This window comes from Oryctolagus cuniculus, chromosome 2, assembly GCF_964237555.1.
Source record: "Oryctolagus cuniculus chromosome 2, mOryCun1.1, whole genome shotgun sequence".
NCBI lineage: Eukaryota > Metazoa > Chordata > Mammalia > Lagomorpha > Leporidae > Oryctolagus > Oryctolagus cuniculus.
Window position 1 is genome coordinate 152,359,037 of NC_091433.1, and position 20,159 is coordinate 152,379,195.

General features: G+C 36.9%; 1 protein-coding gene across 44 annotated transcripts in view; it reads left to right on the forward strand.

Annotated features, from left to right (window-relative positions):
* NRXN1 (neurexin 1) overlaps positions 1-20,159 on the forward strand; it is a 1,231,187-nt gene that overhangs the window by 639,702 nt on the left and 571,326 nt on the right. The gene's annotated exons all lie outside the window — the stretch shown is intronic.

Here is a 20,159-nt window from a genome sequence, read left to right on the forward strand (position 1 = left end):
ACATATGTCATAAGTCAAGTGGGGGCAGACTAAATATTGTACTGAGCTGAGTTGTTGCAACCTAGTAATATAGTACAATATACCAGCTATCTCAGTATTCTAAAAAATTTGCTATAGAAAGAATAAACAACAAATATAAGCAAAATGCAAAGTTAAATCATACTTAGAAGAGGCCATTAATGGCCATGCAGCTATGAAGAAATAGTAGTCTCCATCCTATCAGTGTCACCTTCCATAGAATTATAGTAAACTTGGAGCAGTGAACATGTATCCAAATCACCAGACCTTTATAAATATTGTGTTTCTGCAAATCGAGTCATACTTGAAAACAATAACAACATTTGGAGTTCTTCAAATAATGTTACACAAGGATTCATTAATACATATACATAAGCAAGGCAAGGAAAAGACTTATAAATGTTTTTCAGAATGATATGCATGCATAGCCATAGAGTACTAACTTCTTACATTTGCTATTGTCTTGTGTAAAAGGACATAAGCTTTTTTTCAAGGAGAAGCAGAAGACTGAGAAAATTTGTTATGATTTTACTGTAGTGAAGTTTTAATCCTGACTATGATCCTGACAGATGTATGGCCACATGTGGTAGTTAAGAAGGATTTTTTGGTATGAAAATATTTTTCATTTTGGTAAAGGACATTCTCTCCAGAACTTTGCTTAATCTAGTTTCCAAGTAATACAGAACAGTTGCCATTTGGTTACATCAAATTGTTTATTTTTCAATACTAGTTAAATAAGAAGAACATCATTGTCTGTAGGTATTTATTACACTTTTCCTAAAGGAATGTCAAGGTCCGACCTTGTATGGAACACAGTTTTAATGCTACTCTTGGATGATAGTAATGGTGGTGATAATGATATTTGTTATTTTCTTCTAAATAGGTAAATGTCATTCAGTAAATATGTCTCCTGATATGCCTTTTGCACAAATCAGCATTAAAATTACTTTGGAGAGCTCTCAGAATACATGCATTTTGAACAAATCATTATATCTTAGTGGGTTTCCTGGAAATGTGAAATGGTTCTTTGGTTTGTACATTGCAGTTCCAGTGGTGAGGAGATGTAGGTAAAATCAATATTTAACAACTAATCTTATTTTCATGTCAATTATAATTTGTAGAACGCACAGTAGTAATTGTTACTTTGAAAACATGCTGTCAATATGGCCATACAAGTAACATGCCACATTTTCCTTTTTAAATTGATCCAAATAAATCTTTTGTTCACAGTTATTGTTTTTCTGTAGGCGGCCCAAATAGAATTCATGTGATTTCTAGGATTTTAAGAAGCTATTTTTCTGCTTAGAAGTTGACTTAACATGAAAATCATTTAGAAATTTTCATTTCTTAATGAATTTTCATGCCTTGCTTAGTTATTTATCCATAAATTCTGTGACTGCAGCTTCTAATTTCATAGAAATCCAACAAAAGAAAATGTGAACAAAACTTTTAATAGGGTTGAAGAGCACACAACGTTACAAATGATACTTCGCTTCCTCAGAATAGAAATTCTAAATGTCATATGTCTGATAAGTTTCAAAGAGTTAGAAAATTTTATTTATATTAGCCTGGAGATATAATTAACAATGGGAAGATGGGAATACTTTATAGCTTGTAAGTGTAGTCTTGGATAAATCACGCTAATTAATTGAACAGAAAGGAACCTTTCAAAAAAGAAGCACTTATGCAAAGTAATGCCAGAGGCTATTTTGCTTTTTAAAGAAACGTGTTTGTGAAACCCTTTCTTCCCTGGGAGATTGCCTTCCGAGTGATCTACTCATTGACAAAGCAATTCTCTCTCTCTCTCTCTCCTCTCTCTCCCCAACTCTCCCTCTCCCTCTTGCCCCCCCCCCCCCCGTGTGTGTGTGTGTGGGGGGGTAGTATTGTGCAAATAACTCCTCAACTCTCTCATTTCAATACCAAGTTTTAGGTCCCCCGTATCATTTTTCTGGCTCATAGTAATTTCTTGATTTTCTCCCACTTACCCACTCTCTTTCCATAATCATATGCCCCTCTATCATATGAATTCTATCGTATGGTTAGTTTTGTCTGGCCTAATAACCCTATAAAAGTATATAATTTTCCTAGGACCATATTCCCTTTTTCCATTTTTGACTCATAAGCCCAATGTTTTGTATAGCATGTTTTATATAATTGGTGATAATAGTTAGTTACTAAAATGGTGTTAGCTAGATGCAGGAGCCCTGCAAAAACAATTCTGGTATGTCCTCAGTGGCCAAGGGTACTCTCCCAATTCATCAATCTGGAGTTTGTGGGCTTTAAATGGTCTGACCCTAGCCTTTATTTCCATACTTATCTATAGCAGAACCTTATCCATATGGCGTGCTACTTTCAATTTACTGACTCATGGTTTTCTGAACAGCATTATACTTTCTAATTTCTTCACCATTACTTATGCTAATTTCTCCACCTGGGAGATGCACTCATTCCACCTGGACTCCATGCTTGAAGGAATATAATTCCTTTTTCATCCCATGGAAACTGCTTTGGTCCTCTGAGCTGGACACTACCTTTTGTTCTTTTGCAGTCCTAGGGCAATAATGTATTATTGTGCTCTGGGGGTATTTGTGAGTATTCTGTTAGTTGTGATCATTTATTGAGTGCTTTCTATGTGCCAGGTCTGTGCTAAGAGTATGCTATCATTCTGCAAAATCTGCCTGTCACCTCTTCATGGTTGCATACCCTACTCACAATCATCAAACCAGTGTGATATACAATAATCCTTTGCTGCTTTCACCCAGTGGCCCAGAATAGAATGTAACTATATTAGCTAATTTAATGTCAGGTTGCAGAAGATGAATATGACTATGCTCACATGGAAAACAATGAATATAATAACACTGTCACATTACATTAGTATGGAAATGTCATGTGCCAAATTGCAGTTCAGCTTCGATGGTGTCTGTTACCATAAGGGAATAATACATCATGGTGCTATTATTTTGCTGCTATAACTTAGGAGGATGTGGGCACTGCTATTAAAAGACTATTTTCAGAATACTAAACTTCGCCAAGGGAAAATCTCTGTGATGGGAATTTATTGTATCTTTTGTGTGTAGAATTAGAAATATTCACTGAAACAAGAATGAAATACATTTGAATGGGACTTATTACCATGACATTTAAACATATCTTTAGCTTTGTTTCTCACCTTATTTTGTTTGAAAAGAGAATCCAATATCCAGTGTTTGACATCAGTATCTGAGACAATGTAAGTGAATCATAAAATATATAAAAATAACTTCGATCCAAGTAACATTATTTCTCTCCCATTTAGAGCCACCAGCAGCATTAAGCTGTGGGGTGACTTTCTGCTGGTGCCATTGAGGGCTAAATAAAATTTGGCAATTAGCTACGTCCACAACCAGCTACTTATTGTGAGTGTGATGAATCTTAGCAACCTTGAATCATTCAAGCATTCAAAATGTTAGCCCTTAAGCTCTTTAATACAAATCATAAATAATATTTTTTCATAATGCTTTAGAAGAAGTTCTGTGGGGAAACAGGGTCAGATTGTCTGAGGTTAAAACATAGAGGATTAAAATAATATTCTAGGAAGCTGGAGCTGTGGCATAGTAGGCTAAACCTCCGCCTGCGGCGCCGGCATCCCAAAGAGGTTCCAGTTCATGTCCCGGCTGCTCTTCTAATTAGGCTTTCTGGTATGGCCTCGGAAAGCAATAGAAGATGGCCCAAGTTCTTGGGCCCCTGTACCTGCGTGGGAGACCCAGAAGAAGCTCCTGGCTTCTGGCTTCAGATCGGCCCAGCTCTGGCTGTTGCAGTCATTTGGGGAGTGAACCAGTGGAACGAAGACTTCTCTGTCTCTCCTTTTCTCTGTCTGTAACTCTGCCTTTTCAAATAAATAAATAATCTTTAAAAACAGTATTTTATCCTGAGTCACAATGAAAGGAAATAAAACAATGTATGGTAGAGAAATGTAATATAGAATAGAAGTGTTTCCTGCTAACATTTTATATAAATTTATCTTTGTTCTCCTTGTTGGCAATAAATATCATAAAAGTAGATGCATAAAAGGATGCATTGATCTTTTCAAATTGCTGTTGGGCAGTTACATAACAGTTCCAGGCTGTATCTATAGAAGAGAAGTGGGAGAAAACCCCAAGACAATGGAATCAATTATTGAGTATTTGCATTATCTAGATTAGTCTCCTGACCTGTTCAGCCACTAAATGTTACTCTAAACTGTTTTTTTTTTAAAGAATTATTTATTTTAAAGACAAGTTACAGAGAGAGGTAGAGCCAAAGAGATAGAGAGAGGTCTTCCGTTCCGCTGGTTCACTCCCCAGATAACTGCAATGGCCAAATTCAAAGCCAGGAGCCAGGAGCTTCTTCTGGGTCTCCCACACAGGTACAGGGGCTTAAGGACTTGGGCCATCTTCTGCTGCTCTCCCAGGCCATAGCAGAGAACTGGATCAGAAGTGGAGCTTCCAGGACTAGAACCAGCAACCATATGGGATCCAGTGCTGCAGGCTGGGGCTTTAATCCACTGCGCCACATATGCCAGCCCCTCTAAAGTTTTATACTTTCTTGAAATGCTGCCATTTTCACCCCCAAAAATCAAGAGATGAAGGCCCAGTTGGAATCTTTAGTGTAAACTATGGGTTTCCCCACTGGTGCCCTCTAATTTTTCTGTCTCATATTGTGGATCATCAATTGGCTCCTTGGCTGATATCTGGCACTAGAGATTTTATCTAAGTATCAAGGTGGACTTTGATACTAAATTGAGATGTTGCTGCCTTATCCCACAAGAGCCTAACTAGCCAGAGCTGCAAGGGGAGAAGTTTTGCCAATCACCTCCTTTAATTATCTTCAAGGTGTACTTTATCAAAGTGATCCCTGACAGTAGTTACTATCTGAGTACTTTTCTTTCTGTGAGTGCCTTATGCTCACTTTGCCTTCCAGCCATAGCAACACAGTGCAGAAATCAAGGTAGGCTGGGGACCTTAATCCAAGAAACTAATTTTTGAAATTTAAGGCCATGAGATTTACTTTTATGTCTGTAAAGTGATATTCTTTTTCTGTAAATGATGAACTTAAAGGCCTTGTGAACAAAGTTAAGATAAATCACAGTGAATTATCAGAATCCTGCATAACACTAAACAAATGCAATCACTAAACAAGTGCAAAGAATAGAGGGAGGCGTGTGCATCTAGGGCAGAGGTTGGGGTGCCTGCACCCTGTATCCGAGTGCCTTAGTTTTAGTCATGGCTCTGTTCATGATTCCAGGTTCCTGCTAATGCACACCCAAGAAGTTGAGTCCCTGACACCCATGGGGTGATTTAGTTTGTGGCTCCTGGCTTCTGTCTGGCCTAGCCCTGGCTGTTGTGGGAATCTGTGGAGTGAACCAGCAGATAGAAGATTTCTCTGTGATTGTCATCTGTCTGTCTGTCTGTCTCTGCCTTTCAAAATATATAAGCAATCAAAAACGAATATATTAGTATCCAGTTATTAGTCAAGAAGATATGTGAAGAAAATAAAATGTTAACTACTTCCCTCACTTTGTGGAATTAAATTATCAAGAATATTTTTTAAAAGAAGAATAGGATTAAATATAATTAGCTTAAGCTTTAAGAGAGATTTTCTTTTAAGCAAATATAATTGTAGTTACATTTGGAAGGAAATCTTACATTAGGCATAGGTTGTATATGTATACTTATTTGTGTGGATATGTCCAGCTAGTACATAAGAAGAGCTACAAAATTTTTTATTTAGATAACATTAACATGTTTTAATGCTAATAATAAAATAGTAGGTATTATATGCATGCAGTTTACATTTTATAAACCTTATATATATATATATTTTTAAATATTTTTTTTTTTTACTTGAGTGTCAGAGTTACACATAGAGAGGAGAGGCAGAGAGGTCTTCCATGCGATGGTTCACTCCCTAATTGGCCTCGACGGCCAGAACTGTGCTGATCCGAAGCCAGGAGCCAGGAACTTCTTCTGGGTCTCCAATGCGGGCCCAGAGACCTATGGACTTGGACCATCTTCTACTGCTATCCCAGGCCATAGCAGAGAGCTGGATTAGAAGTGGAGCAGCTGGGACTAGAACCGGCGCCCATATGGGATGCCGGCACTTCAGGTTGGGGCGCTAACCCACTGCGCCACAGCACTGGCCCCATAAACCTTATATTTTCAAAAAACTATTTTAAATTAAAAAATGAGACTATTGAAGCAGAAATAGTTTAAGTAACTTCTTTGGACTGAAATGATTAGTAATTGATAAAGCAGAATTTGAATGTAAGTCTATTCTCAGTCCATATTCTTTGTACCCTCACTCCATCTAAGAGGAACACATTTGGTGTCATTGCTGTTGAAATTCTCCAGCTACAAAATTCCTGCAGAAGTTGTATTGAGTGGGATTTAAAATTGTGTTATTCCCCCATGTACTTCTGTTAATTCTTAGATTAAAAAAAAAAAACATTATGCTGCATGAAACATGCTCTTCCCCTCAATTGTTCACTTGCTATTTCTAAAAATGAGCTGTCGAAGGCATACTGTCATTAACTTCCAGTTCCATTATAGAAGGTACTGATTATGAAAGAGAGATGGGAATTTTCTGTGATGTTTCTATGACAGCCTTTCTCAGTTTGTCAAAAACTATGAGTTAATATTTAATAATGAAAGCAGCAAACTATTTTCCAACGTACCTTACCTGAATCTGATTCATAATGTATAGTCTTGGAAATGAGCAGCTCAAATTCAGAATTTTGCTGACCAGTAAATGTCCACCAAGTGTTTCATTGTGTTAATTATGTCTCAGATTTTTTTCCCCTTTAAACAGTCATTGAAGCAGAACGGAAAAAAAAAAAAAAAATCAAATCTGGGGTTAGCAGTGTGATCTCTAAAGGTCTCCAGGAGGTACACACAAAGCACGAGAGAATTCATGGAGTCCAGGGCAGGAAAAGTTCCTATGTGATTTACAACAAAGACCCAGGGCCCCTCATATTTGCAGGGAAGAGAAAGAAGGCTGTATGGAAATGTGTAGAATCCAGAAAAAGTCAAGATAAAAATAACATTATGCTTGCCCTATGGAATAACTTAAGTGAGAAAGAAAAAAAAGTACCTGTCCAGTGATCCTTTTTCTTTCCTTGAACAAAGCATTCTGCATCTCTAATGAGATTTACTGTGGCAATTAAAATGTGTTGAATTCCTTTATCAGGAGGAGTTATGGTCTCCTCCCAAGCTCTGTGCTGTTATGTATTTGCACCTCTCTGGTGGCATTCTACTGCACCGTAAAGTGCAAGGGTGATTTGTTAGCTGGGGATGTTATAGAATGTATGATATTATTGACCTTAATGATCTACATTCACATCTCTCAGAAAAGAGCCTATAGAATGTGAGGCTTTATCTCCCCAGGATTTGAGAGATAGGAAGCTACAAAGGCGTTTTCTAACTTGAAATGGTTTCGGAATGGAACACATTTCATAAAAGAATCAACTGATATAGAAGGATGTTTAAAAAATGGGTCATGAACAAGGAGGAGGCTGAATTTGAAGGAGACAGTGGAAATTGTCTTTGTGTGGGTGTGAACACTTTATAAATACATAACTTATGACCCTTAAGGGAGAGAAACAGATGGAATAAGTAGCAGAAAAGAAAGAATGCATTTTGCTGGGTTTTTTTACTTGAGTAGTGCAGTGTATGGTTTGATATGTGGAAGCTCTTGAGGCCTCATCTGGATTCCAGCAGCTCATGGCGTACTGATGTTGTGAATGGTGTTAAGTAGAAGAATGCTATTGAATTTATTTGCAGAACTTCTCAAGGTTATGACATCATGTTCAAGTGCCTCAGACATGTTTCTAGGTCAAACCTTTGCTGACCACTTGAATATCCAATGGGAAGCAATCCTGAACTGAGGGTACAGATTTATGGGCTTTTTGCATATGCTGCTGTAACTGTGGTCCATCATAAGTCTACTCTCCTAGGCCCTATTCAGGGCAAGTGTTCGCTTTTACTAAATTAAAAACAGGGAAGTGTCAGAGAAATACACTCTTCTCAGCCGAGAAGACATCACAGAAGTAATTAAACTAGATTTTGATGTGTCAGGCACATTCCTTTTATTGTCAGTAACGATGATTCTATAAATCAAAACCTGGAAGCATTTTCAGTGTTGTTGAAGTGCTAAAGATAAAACCTAAGTTTCTTAAAATTAAATCTCATGAAACTAAAATTGATCGATGGAATACCATATGAGAGGCTGCTGCCTAAGTCATAACACAACCTCTCTTCTGAAATTCAGTGCCTGCAAGCTCTTTGATGATGATGATCATTTATTTTTAGCAGAATGCCACAAAGCTCTGGTGATATAAAGCTAAATAGAATAGGTTTTTAGTACTGGCTCTCACTCATGCTTTTCAGGTCAACAGGAAAATTCTCTCCCCACTACTGTGCTATTTCCTTTTCTAATGTTGGTAGATTTTATTGACATTAATTCTCCTGGCATTCTTTCCTTCAACATTTATGGTCCTGCAGTCTTACTCACCGAGTGCAACTCTAACCATGTGCTTTATCCCTCACATGCCTTGACATCAGACTCATTGGCACTGGTGTAGCCACTGCATGTTCTCTGTGTCTCCACCTGCCAAGTGACTCCTTGTCTGCATGCTTCTTCTCTTCCCCTATGTCCACTTTATCTTTGTCAGCCATCGGGCATCATCCAACTCAAGTCAAGTCCATCCAGCATAGGCCAGTCTTTGGGTACTGGCTAATTTCTTCTGATGTGAGACCAAGTATTTATTGTTTAAAGGTGTCTTTTTATGTATGTTTCCCTTTTTTTCAGTTGTGTTTTTCATCCCATTCTATTTTGGTATTATCTCTCATTGTGCCAAACATATATTAAAGCTGAGAGTTTGAAGTTTGGTTTCTTGACACCCTCGTTAAGTATCTGATTTGTGTGTGTGTGTTTATCCTTGTCCATTCATACAGTTCTTTTAATCATATGGATAATGTATGACACCAGGTGAAGGTAATTTTTTATGCTTTATCTACTACTATAAATACATCTTTCATTATCTTTATTCACCATAATAAAGACTGAGTGGAATTAGAGACCTATGTAACTAGGAAGAAAATGTTTTGAGAGTTGTGTGTATATGTATGTATCTGGGGAAAGTGTGTGTGTGTGTGTGTGTGTGTGTATGTGCCTGCCCATGCACATATACCATGAGGGACGATTGATTTAGCAAGCATCATTTTCTCTATTCTTTAGATTCCACTGAAATCCTGCTTTGTGTGTCATCACATTAAATTTAACAAATGTAGGACCTTTTGCCATTTTAAAATAAATACATTTTGTTCACTTTACTTTTTCTCATTAATTAGATGATACCTGCAGGAAAAATCAGATCATTATGAAAAAAGCTAGACTGCTTGTTTGTTCTTTGTTACAGAAACTTTAAGATATTTCAGTATATAGGTACTTTTCTGGCAATATCATAAATTCTCTGGGGAAAATGATAGCATTTCTCTTATAATAGTATATTACTTATGTGCCTAACTGTAGCCAACCAGTATCCTTGAAAAATTCTCTAAGTGTTCCCAATTACAAAAGCTACAGAAGAGCCAGATGCACATTCAGGGTGATATAGATGATATTCCTGCTGTTTTCCTTCCCATATTAAATATGCTAAATATAGTATTTCTATATTTAGCTGTGCTAAGAAGCCAATTGCTTTGGTCCAGTGTTTTAAGACGGTATTGGAAATTTGTTTAGTAGGACCATGAGTATCTTCTACTTTCCATTGTACCTACGTGATAATCTGTGAAGTCCATGGTGACAGCACCAGAAGTAGATCTTGGTGTTGGAAGGTTGAAAAAAAAGTTTTAAAAAAATACAAATTCTAGAAATACTAGACTTTGCCTATTTGAATGAATTTGAGGTAGTTAAATGAAGGGTTGTATAGGTCCCTAATTCACAAACTGTGGTTCCTGGACTGACAGTGTCAATATAAACTGAATTTACTAGAAATCAATATTCTCTCGTCTTACCCCAGATCTCCTGAACCAGAAACTCTGGGAGTGGGACCCAGAAATCTGCATTTTAAGAACAGGTAGACGATTGTGTGTACCTTCACATTAGGTTGGATAATCTCTGAAAACATTTCCCTACTTCTGAGCTTTCCAGATAACAAATGACTTTACTTAATGTAATCAAAGAAATTTCCCCTAAATAATTCTGATAAGTAAAACATCAGGGCTACATTCATACGAGGTTTTCAATACAAGATTTGTCAGAGGGGAAGACCCCAGTGTGTGACTTGAGGAAGTCATGAAGCTGTGTGGGCCTCAGTTTCCTCGTTATGAAAGAGATTTGATTTGCCTCCTCCTCAAGGTCGGTAGAGCTCAAAGGGTGTGTGATTCATTGTCACTGTCTTCTTTCTCTTCATTTTCCTCAACCCTCAGACCTATTTTTACCCATGTTTAAGGCTCTTGTAGGACTCAGCCTACAGCTCAGTCACACCACACTAATCTTAAGCTATATTTTAGCTGAAGACCTTTCCTGCCAAATGCTATAAAAAGGAAGAACATGGAAAAAGAAATCTGATTAATGGGATGTCTTCCTCGTTTTAGAAAGGAAACTTTAATCCTGAAGCACTGGGTAAAGATTTCAGCAGTTTGTTTTTTTTTCGTGTTTATATAGCTATTTATTTATAGTTCCTTTCAGATATCTATTATATCAAATTCATTTTAAGCTGAAGTTTTACTAGTATTGGGCTCATGCATGTATACTTGCTTACCTAAATTCTAGGTTTTATCATTGTTGGTACTTAAATTGATGTTTCTTGAAGGTAAAAAACAGTAATGTAATGATAGGTGTTTAAATAGTTGATGTGATCACAAATACTACCACTAATAGAGTATCTACTATTATATTAAAATTGTTTCTTCTCATAATGTACTTGTGTAGTAAAAATTGTGGCATCCAATTTACAAAAGCTGTATCTAAAGTAGAAAAGTATCTCCATGTTAATAAGAATTGGAACTCACTTCAAATTTCATTGTTTGCCATCCTCAGACTGCATTATGTAGTCCCTCAATATTAGAGAGTAATCATGATCATACTTTCAAATATTATAGGATATACAAAATTTGGATAAATATATATATAGATAGATTTCTTCAAAGTAAGAAATTACAAAAATGAGTAAGAGCAAATTTAATCATATTTTCCATTCTACATCACTCATGTACACAGATACATTTTTTTTTTTTTTTTGACAGGCAGAGTTAGACAGTGAGAGAGAGAGACAGAGAGAAAGGTCTTCCTTTTTCCGTTGGTTCATCCCCCAAATGGCTGCCATGGCTGTGCCAATCCGAAGCCATTTTAATACAGATGACCAACACATCTAATGGAACTTTACAAAGGTTGCATCTTCAAAAAGAAAACCTTTGTACACCTGCAGTGATTTAACAGACTTCTAAAACAATGCCTTTAAACATAATAATGGTTAGTAGAGGCTGGAGAGGGAAGTGGAAAGGTGAGACTGGGAAAGTTCAGTTGACAAGTTCTAGGTTATGGATAGACAGGAATGAGAAGTTCTGGGGTTCTATTTCACAGTACAATGACTAAAGGTAATGTTAATGTACTCTGTACTTATGTATAAAAATTTAAAAATGAAGATAAGATTTTTGGATGTTTCCACTATGAAGAAATATTAAATGCTGAATGGATAAGCATATTCATCATTATTGAACACTACACAATGTATACTTGTAGTGCAGTTTTATATTTTACCTCATAAACATGTATAATTTCATTGTCTATTAACTTTTTAAATAGCAATATTAAAACAACAAATAAATAAATCCACTAAAACACTGCATTAAGAAATAATTATCTTGTAATGAACATAAAGTCATTGTTAATTGACAATACAATTTTTTAAATTCAAAATAAATTAAAAATTTGACAAGTTAAAATAAAAATAAAATGTCTTTTATGACAGAATATGGAACACTTATAAAATCTCAGTAAAATATGTATATTCTATATTCACTATAGTGTAAATTTGGGATGTTGCTGAAGAAACAAGCCATGAAATTATAAGCACATAATTTTTCCTACTTAGCAGTTTTCCAGTCTATAAGTCTGGTATGCAATGCTTACTTCAGTCATTATAAGCTTCTTTAACCTATAATTTCTACACCTTGGAACAATATAATTTCCTTGTGCCGGAAACTACTATGATTTAATTTTAGTGAGTTTCATCTTTCTGGCTAGTATTGCACTGTGTGTGACTTTAATTCCTTGGGTTCTGGCATAAAACACTGTTGGAGGAAAATGAAGAACAGCATGAAGGTAACATTTCACCTTCCAAAGGTCACTTATGAGGAAAGAGAAATAGCTGTGCTTAGGAGTTTTCCACAGATTAGGAGCATATCTGCTTGGCAAGTTATCTGAATCTGAGCCTGTTACTAACTGAGCAGTCATTATGAACAGAACATAATGAGAACTACAGAAAATGAAATGATTGGGTTCCTGCCCCTCAGCATTTTCTTTTTAGTTAAGAAAATACTTTCCAAGACCTGGGGCAGCAGAGAGTTTGATCTGTTTTTGTTCCATGAACAATCACAAGTCCTTCCACCTATGTGTGGTTCTTAGTATGTGCTCAATATATATTTATGAAATGAGTTAAATATAATTAATAAGGCAACTAGAAATGGAAGTGCTCATTGTGTGGAATAAAAATATTGCTCCGTGTATATTCAGCACAGACGAAAAGCTTAGTAGTGAGTGGTTTAAGTGAAATGAAGAATGTGGTGGACCTTAACTGGGTAGAGAGAAGCAGGGACAGCCTGCTACACAAGGGTGATGCTCCAAGCAAAGGCAAATCTATAAAGTGTCTGCAGGCCCAAACACGCATGTTGTAACATTAGGTGCTCTGCTATGTTGTATGCATATAAAAGTGAACAAGGGCAGTTTTTGGATGCAGTGGAAATAATACAGACTTTGAAGACAAATAGTTCTAAAATTGCATTCTGACTGCCTCATTGTACCGGTGTGACAGTAGCCCAGCTGACTAATATATTTGAGACTCAGCTTCTTTATTGGTAAAGTGAGTGACATGACTACAAATTTTGCAGAATTTATTTTGGAAATTAAATATAATGTGTGTTAAGATCTTTACTGTACCCCAACACTGGTAGGCATGATGGAATTGATAGATACTGAGTTGCTGCCTTGCCTTTGCTTTCACAGGGCTCACAGACAAGAGGGAATGATTGATGTGTTGCAATCATTACATGACAATTTAAAAAGTGTGATAATACTTTGCTTTTCACAGTGTAGTATGAGGACCAGCATCATCAGAATGCACCAGCAAATTTGTTAGAGATGCAAACTCGACATGCAAACTCACAGACCTCCAAGCCCCCCACACCTACTGACACATTTATCAAGATCCCAAATGATTCATGAGCACAGAACAGTGGAGGAAGCACTCCTGTAATAGAAGTGTATAAGGAGGGCAGAGCCAGGAATGACTAAGTCCACTTAAGGAACTGAGGGAAGAGTTCTCTTAGAAAGATGTAGTGGGAAAAATACAAACTTTGGAGAAAAATGCATCCAGAAGGCATTCTGACTGCTACAGGGTCCATCAGTGGCCATAGTCCATTTGGTGAATGTATCTGAGACCGCGTAGTTCAGAAAGAAATATATTCTTGGGGATAAACTTGTTTAATAAATCAGAATTCTTGAAAAATTCTGGGCAGATCAACCTTGATGGCACTATTTTATCATCACATTGATTTTGGTAATCTCCAGTGCTGTAGAGGGTTAAACCCATGACAGTTCAATAGTTTGATGTGAGTGGAGGATAATTCCTGCAATCCTACTGCTATGAGTTGGAAGGAACAAGCTCTGAAATCTAAGATTTAGCGTGAATCTGACCATAATAGGTCTGCATTCACCATCCCTCTCTCAAGGAACTGGGAATGGAGGCATTTCATTTGCTGGTCTAGTTTAACCAGAGAGGTGTTGTCTTGGCAGACTCTGCTCCTTTCTAGGCCCATAAAATGAGATAATGTAAGATTCAGTCATTTAGTCCTCAAGAAGAAATAAATATTCCATTTTGCATAGGCAGTCCCTAATGGCCCCTTTGGTTTAACAGTCATTTTCTTCTTAATGTTAGAATTGCTCCTCTTTTATGTGGAGCCACGTGGTTCTGTTCACTGAGTTGGCAGGTGGCTCCAATGCTGTAATTATGATCTTGATTGTCAGCTTCCAAAGCACACAAGGAAACCGTGGTAATCCACTCTGATGCTCTTTAGTGAAGTGTTGCATATGCTTTTTGGTGTATCAGTGCACATGCATCCCACAGTTGTAATAAAACTATTAGAGTAGTAAAATATATGCATTTTAATTTTCATAAAAAGTGTCATAAAATTCAATTAACTATGTGTTTCCAAGTAGCAGCTCACTCTAGGAAGTTGAGATTTCCTAACGTGAAATTACATGTTCCTTTCTCTTTTCCTAGCAACCTCCATTAATGGTTTAATCATTACACCTACCCTTCATCTCCCAGCATGATTATTGCCTGGGTTCCTTTGTTTTCTTATCTTTCTACTAGTTTTTTTTTTTTTTTTTAACCTGCTTTTCTACTTGCAGCTTTATAGGGGCACTGCCAATACAATGGGTTATTTCCCTTTCTCCTATTTTTCCTTATATGAAAGGAGAAAGTGAGATGAATAGCATCAGTAATCCTCATAAATTGAGGCAATGTAATTACCTGTGAATTGAGGAAAATATTTTTTTGATGCTATATCCACAACTAATGAGAAAGAACAGGGAGGTTTCATTTGTTAGACTACACGAGAATCTGACTAACCCCTGCTTTGCTAATCCATAAAAGCGAACATTCCTCACATATTTTTAGATTGTTCACCTTCTCCTCAAAAGTGGTTTAATAGCACAGAGTAGGGAAAGGTCTCCTGGTGTTCAGATTTCATTACTCTCACTGACTAAAGTGCAGTACATTTCCTAGTCTAATTACACCCCAGTTGTCACAATAAATGAACACAGTATATTTTACGATACACTTTACTTGCTTATTATCATGTTTGTTCACACATCTCTCAGACTTAATAACCCATGGGGGGCTTTCTACCATCACCGGTGAATGGAAATTAGTGAAGTTCTCAATTTTATTTGTGGTGAGATTTTATTTCAATTATAAAAGACATAAGCAGGATAGATAGAAGATTGAGAGGATTTTTAAAATATCTGTAGCTATATAAATCTATCCTGCTCACTATATGACTTTTCGAAATTCCATACTAATCTCTTAGCACTCACAAAGGTGAATGTTAGCTACCCATATTTTAATAGAAACCAAGTGATGTGTCTGGTTGTTTAAAAAAAAAAACAAAAATGAAGAAAATCATGATTGTAAATAGAACTCTCTTCTAAGAAATACATTCATATTTGATTTCATCTTGACTCATCCCATGAGAGGGTTTCTTTCTAAATTTGTGGTAGGAGCAAACAAAAATCATTATTTCATTTAGTTTAGTTAGTTTATTATAAGAATGCAGCCCTAGTAGCATGGGCATTTGAGGGATTATTTATTATGCTTGCCAGATGACAGTTGCAGACTTTATCACAGAGATCTCTAATGTAGCATAGTAATAAAGAGGTAATTTTGTTTCACAAGAGTATAAAAATATTGCATGCTCTAAATTGTATGCTATTATATTGTTTTTGCATAAATGAAAGATGATTTTTCTCAAATCAGATGAGGCACAGTCATTTTGGCTTAACCATAAAATAAGTACTTAGGTGCCAAATTTTGACAATTTTCAAACGTTTTTATCCAACAATGTAAGCAATACATACTTGTAAAACAATTAAAAATATAGAACAAACAAAAGACAAAATTTCATAAAATCACATACAATCCTTCAATTTGACTTCTCCTTCAATAAAGGAAGCTTTTGCTGTGGGTTTAGAATTATGCTAAGTATTGGGGGAGGGTGGGAAGTAAAGGTAGGAAAGAGAAATAGTAATAAAGAAATTAAATTTACTGTATAGATGTAAGACAAAAACATGACTTCATCGTACCCAAGAACTACCACGTGGGACTGTACAATTTCTGAAAAATCGAGGAGACACCATCTACCTTATAGTCACCAGACATTGGAATCATTATTTTGATAGGATTTTTTCTAAGCTTGGTGTCTTGATGAAAGTATACCATTCTGAGCAAACCAAGATGGTGTAATATAGAATGATATGATATAAAGCAGTGTGACTCTCATGAGCTTTGGGAATAAGAGATAAGTCAAACTAAACCTAGAAATTCATCGAAATGTTGTGTCCAATAAATGGATTAGGAATTTGTGGTGTCAGTGCCACTTTTTAAGATCCCTTTTCTGGGGATCAGTGGGAGAAGGTGTGGGGGAAGAATAGGGGCTGACCTTATTCCTGTGCACTCCTGTCTTGGGGAGATCTATTCTTGCCAATCTCAAGGGAGAAAGATAGCCACAGACTTCCTCACCCTGATATAAGCTATTTTTTTCTGTCACATCCTCTGCTCATTTGCTATGGAAATTCTTTCATGTGCTATTGCTTGGGTTGACAGAACCACCTACATATGTGGAGTGAATTCTCTCCTTGAAAAGAGTATAGGGGTACTGATGTTCTCATGCATTTGAAACGCTGAGGATTCGAAGACAAGCAGACAAACAGTTGTGGTTCATCCCTGGTGGAGTTTACAGTCTTACTGAGGACAGCAGTTCACAAAATGAGAGGATAATGGAAGTGGAATGCACGTGTCTCACAGTTCAGATTGTGTGGACTTGCCTTTGAAGTTAGATACAACTCCCTTTTAAATTGTTTTTCTTTTTCTATGATTCATCCCCACGAGTTAAATGGACAGAAGCTATCATCTGTGCCCACTTGCTATGTATGTGCACAGAGGAATTCAGACTTCGCTCAGTTGAAAAGCTTCATCTGCCTTTCTTGCAACTGTTCCCTGAATTTGAGCAAAATATGTGGAATTTATTTTCCTTTCAAATACTGTTTTCCCTGATGCAGTGAGTGGTTTGCAGTGGTTATCTGAAGTATAGGAGGGTTCTAGGACAGCACGTGAATAAGCTGTTTACAGAAATCACAGGAAGAGGACTTGATGGGGTGAAAAGTGGTTTCTTCTAAAAGCAAGCTGTGCTCTGACTGTGGCAGCAGGAACAAGTGATGGACGCAGTGCATCCTGTATGTCAATTATTTTGATAGTAAATTAAAAATGGTGAGACCCACATGTGGCAAGTGAGGAATTCTCCTGGGCACAAAATTAGAGGGGACATCCAAAATTAGGTAATGAGGAAAAGTTATACTTAGTGAAATATGTGAAATAGACATATTAATGCAAAGAACTATGTTGAGTGAAATATCAAATTTTAAATAAGACAGCATCAATATCACCAAGATTTCATTTGTCTTGGCCACCACTATAAGTCAATGTACCACTATGATTGATCCTGTCTGATTTAAAGTTACCCTTTTTTATTCAAGAAAAGCAAATTTTTATTTTTATAAGTTTTATAATTAGTTTTGATTTTATTGTTTTAAAATATTCTTTATTTTAATCACTTATTTTTTAGTGTTCCCTCATAGACTGCTTCTGAGGCAAAAGCCTGGCCTTAGCAAATTATAGCTACCTGAAAAAGATCCAGTAGACAGGCATATAATTAGAATGGAGCCAGGACTGCATCTTGAACTTGGCTTTCTTCATTATTAATCCATAAGTCCCCTGACTGATCCGCAGAGCTGTAAATCAGAAGACAAACAAATAATATTCAGTAGATTACACCTTTATGGGTGCTGTGGGTGCTGTAATTTGCTGAGGGAATGCAGCTTCAACAGGCTAGTCACAATCAGAGAGTTAATTGCATCCCTTTGCATCTCAGAAAATTAAAGTCAGAGAGCTCTGTCCCAGTTTTCTATGAGATCTTATTATTTTTATGTGTGTTTATTTTTCTTATGACAGAAAATGAATGTCCCATGGCTAAAATCACACACCTTTCATTGAACTTTAAAGTAGTGAAGAACAAAGATTTTTAGCAGAGATAAAGATTCATTGCACATCTTTGTGTTATCATTGGATGGAAATTCATAAAGTACTCATAAAGTCACAAAAGCAATGGAGGAAGTGGAGGTAGAAAATTCTTAATGAACATGTTGTGGGTAGCAGTATTGTTTTCTTCTCAAAAGCAGTCACTCCATAGTACCAAAAATTCAAATAAACTTTCCTGTTAACTTTGTTTTACAGGCCAGACACATTTTTGTAAACAGTTAAATAATGTTATGTTTTAAATCCCCAAATGACAAATTGTATGAAATTGTTTTAAAAAATCCCTACAGGTAACTAAGACGTATTTTATGAGGAGCACATTGAAAGCCTACAAAGTTTTACACATTTAGTGGATGGACATAAATTAGTATATTCTGCTGAAAAGTAGTTGCAGTTTTGAAAATCTTCTTTATATTCTACCATAAAGGAGCGAGTGACATTGATAATTTATTGGTTATTCCAAATGATCTCTGTAACTACCTTTTACAGAATAAAAAGCTGAGTTCACAGATGTTCGAGTGGTTAATCCAAAATCACATATTGATTTAGAGTTACAGCTGAAACTAGAACTCTGTGACAAGAGTTGCTTGTTTACCAAACACTGCCCTACCCCTAAGTCTGAGAGACAACCACAGAGCCTTAACTGTTAGTTGTCTTCACACAAATCATAAAATAGTCTACTTCCTGCCCCACACTTTCTACATGACTGAAAACCATACTTGGAAACAAAGCTAGAAGCCAGTAGGAGAAACTCCCCCCACCATTCCCACTTCCTCTCCTTCACATACTGTACTTTGGAACTGTTTTACCAGCTTATCCTCCTTCTCTTCTAAAGGATGCCATTTTTCAGATTCTGCCCTATTCCCTTGGATCTGATGTTACCATGTAGCATTAATAAAAGGAAAAATTGGCCGGTGCTGTGGCTCACTAGGCTAATCCTCCGCCTTGTGGCGCCGGCACACCGGGTTCTAGTCCCGGCCGGGGCGCCGGATTCTGTCCCGGTTGCCCCTCTTCCAGGCCAGCTCTCTGCTGTGGCCAGGGAGTGCAGTGGAGGATGGCCCAAGTCCTTGGCCCTGCACCCCATGGGAGACCAGGATAAGTACCCGGCTCCTGCCATCGGATCAGAGCAGCGCGCCAGCCGTGGCGGCCATTGGAGGGTGAACCAACGGCAAAGGAAGATCTTTTTCTCTGTCTCTCTCTCTCACTGTCCACTCTGCCTGTCAAAAAAAAAAAAAAAAAAATTAAAAAAGAAAAAAAAGAAAAGAAAAAAACCCTGTTTGTTTTGCCTAAGCATCCCACCATACACCCTTTTTCTTGGCTCTCCACACCCAAGCTCTGTGAACATTTTCAATATAATTGCAACCGAATTTCAGTGATGCACTAGCCAACCTACTATAACCTAGGTCCCACAAGAAGCACTTGGCCCATATTGCTCTTATGAAGGGCACCAGTGACCTTCACACTACCAAATGCGTGAAGTATTTCTCAGTTATCATCTGAATCTCTTATCAGGGTTTAGTGTTTGATGACTCCTTAGAAGCACCACCTTATTTGTGACACTATGTGAACCTGGTTGTTTTCCTCCCATTCAGACTTCTCACCTGGTGTCTTGCTGCTCTACCTCTCTCCTTAAGACTTGATCCCAGAATTCTGTCTGTTTAAGATCCCTTATCTAACTGATCTTACCCTTTTCCATGCCCTTCACTACTGTCTCTATGGCAATGACTTTGATAACTCTATCCTCCCCTCAGGCTTCTCACATTCAGATTTTTTACATCAAAATTGTATTTATCTTTTCTACTTACATATCTCACAGGTATATCGACCTCTACATGTTCAAAACTTAACTCCTTTTATTCTTCCTCATTTTAGTTAGTAAGTGAGTGGTACCCTGATTTATCTGGTTGGATAATCTCTGTAACTTGAGATGTCAGTAATAATACGTGTACACATGATAAGTTTCACTAAAGAAACTGAAAGATGTCTAACTCATGCATAGTTTTTCCTCTTTCACAAACTTTTTGAAGAA